Here is a 2,953-nt window from a genome sequence, read left to right on the forward strand (position 1 = left end):
ACAGCTTTATCTCATTTAATTTCCACACATGCCCTGTGAGGTCGGTAGCGTTTTAATTTTCAGAGAGCAGTTGAGAAAGCTGAGATCATGCAGCTCATGAGCAGGTGACCCAGGATTTGAAATGGCTCCTGACCACAATGCAGGTGGAACCGTGCTGGGTGCCCTTCTTGACATCATGTAAAACTTTCTGGTGGCCACACCACTCAGTTTGACCCCACTTATATTCTTTGTTACTCAACATTGGTCAGCATGTGTCATGACACCCAACATCTACTCCAATGCTAGACAAAGACAAATTTGCCGAAGCAAGGGTAGTCCCCATCAGAGACTATGATTATTATTTCCATCCTCCATTCGTTTATTCCTTCCTTCATGAATCCATGGGAAGGGGTGGATGCTATGCCAATGGGTTTATCAGTGACTTCATTCTTTCTTGAGAAGCTGGCTGAGTGAGGAAGGGAACACAGCAGAACTAATCTCCTTTGTGCATCCTTATTTTTCTCTAAGAAATTTCGAGGGAAAACACACATGGAATGGGAATTGTATGGTAAAAGGACGATGCAGTGACTTGCAAACAGTCTGATGAACTGGCCTATATGTTTGAAAAAGTCATGATTCCTATTGTGTTTTCTCTGCTTAGTCCTTCGGGTGGGATCAGGAACACACAGGGACAAGTGGGGCCGTTTGACGGGTGGCAGGGCAGAAGACGATGTCGAGAGTGGCAGACTCTGAGCACACTCTCCGCAGACTGATTTGACTAGTCTCCAAAGAACACAGGAGCTGGGTGGCCACCGGTGCTAGAGCGAGCATTTTAGAAGGTGATCCTCATGTAACACACAGCATCGTTTCTACAGGAAAAATTAGTAAAATGTTTTNGCAGCTCAGCTCGGGCCGGAAATCAAACCGGGACCCTGTTGCTCAGAGCTCGCACTCTTGAACGAGTTCTTAACCAACTGAGCCGCTCAGCCGATCTCCTTTCATTCTGATTATCTGATTCTGACTTCTAAGAGTAGCTGAAAAACACTCCAAAGGAGCAGTAAGAATTTCTAAAGCAAATCAGCTTCTGAAGCAAAACCTACTAACATTAAAACATCCACCCCAAAATATGTTTTCCAATCATCCTTAAGATAAAGAGAAACGCCTCTTCCACAGTCCACATACTATCCTAAAGAGTGGAGCATGGTTTTTCTTTATTTAATTCCATAAAGACAAAAGTAAAATGAAAAATTGTGGACAAAAGTTGAACATATTAATGAATATATCATGTTCAAAAAACGTCTATTTTAACTATACCCTTTATTAAATGGTAATAGATGCACGTAGTAGAAAAAAAAATTATAATCACAGTCCAGATGGCTCACAGTAAAAAGTAACCTATATTCAGCCTTCTTTTTCCCCCAACGTCCCAGCTACCCAACAGAAATCACAGTCGACAGTTCCTTTGCTCAAAAACAGTCTCTTATCTCGGTTTCCCCCAAATGGGGCTTCAGTCCAGATGCTATTATGCATCTTACTTTTTTGAACAGGTGCCCTGCAGGCGACGCAATACGCATCCATATGGATTTGTGTCACAATGCACACGGTGACACAGACAGTCTAACTCCAGAACATCATTATACAAGCACTGCAAACAAGACAGACAGGTTCCCAAACCAAAGGGCGTCCATTCTACAGCTTCCTCCGTGAGCACAGCATTCCCAGCTCCAGTGTAAGAAGCGGATTCCAAAAAACAAAGTAAGCTTCTGTGTCAACACATTTGTGTATACAGGATACACACAGTGCACGCATATACAAGCAGATACTCAAATGCCTACATCATATAGATGCATGTCCTATATACACTTATTGTGAACATATGCATATATTCCGTGCACCAACACATTATATACTATATATATATATATATATATATATATATATATACACACTGAATATGATATACATCCGCATATACACACATAATGTAAAATATGTGCATACGTAACATACTATATATACACGTGTATTACAGACGCAGACACACATAAGTGGGCATGCGTGAGTGTCTGTGTATGTGTATGCTTTTTCCCATCATCTGAACCCCTAGTGGGAAACAGAGCTGGCTTCGGAATCTCCTAAGGGATAAACAATGCTCTCCCTGGGGAATGGCATTATGACATCAGGCCTTTTAAAGGAATCGCTGACATTGCATTCAGGGTACTTGTCCCTTAAGAAGATACTGATGCCGATGAAAGGACAACATGACGGCACCACACACGTGCATATTTCGAGGTGCTCCAGAGATGTCAAGTTTCTGCTCCACTTAAACAAGAGTTAAAGTCCTCGGGAGCACCTGCCAAGGCTGATGCGTAGAAAGGCAGCTTCATAGGGACAAGCGCCCCTTGGAAAGTCCCCTTACTCCTTCTCTGGGCCCCAGGTGAACTGATTGAATTCTTAGACGGAAGCTCAAAAGCAAAAAAAAAAAAATCATAGTTTTCTAAGGGTTCAATTCCCTTTGCATTTCTTAGCTATTTCATAGGTAACACCACAACCACTTCTACTACCGATAATCCACAGAGTAGACGGCAAGAGGAGGAAAGAGAAAACAAGAACGCTTCCCCCCCAAACTCCTCCTCTTCTGGTAAAGAATAAAATACCTTCGTACGGATCAGTCTACCTATCTGTCTATCCACTCATGTATCTGTCTGCCTGTCTATGTATCTATCCATGCTTCCTAATTTCCGCTAACTACACAACTCACAATAAACGTTTACTGCGGGGATCTTACTTCCCACATCACGTGGCTGGGACGTACCGGGATGTGTGCTCCTCTGTACGTTCCCTGCCTGTACTATTACTACATAAACGTCGACGGCAGATCTCACATACAGATTCCTTCCTGTTCCTCTCATTTGCCCTACAAGCAAATCTCCAAGGAAAACTCCTGAAACAGCGTCACACACAAAAAGGCACA

At 42.8% G+C, this 2,953-nt stretch overlaps 1 protein-coding gene across 1 annotated transcript in view; it reads right to left on the bottom strand.

Moving 5' to 3' along the window:
* Positions 1-2,953, bottom strand: part of TMEM132D (transmembrane protein 132D) — a 299,170-nt gene that overhangs the window by 295,204 nt on the left and 1,013 nt on the right. The gene's annotated exons all lie outside the window — the stretch shown is intronic.

This window comes from Hipposideros armiger, unplaced genomic scaffold, assembly GCF_001890085.2.
Source record: "Hipposideros armiger isolate ML-2016 unplaced genomic scaffold, ASM189008v1 scaffold_1248, whole genome shotgun sequence".
NCBI classification, from domain to species: Eukaryota; Metazoa; Chordata; class Mammalia; order Chiroptera; family Hipposideridae; genus Hipposideros; species Hipposideros armiger.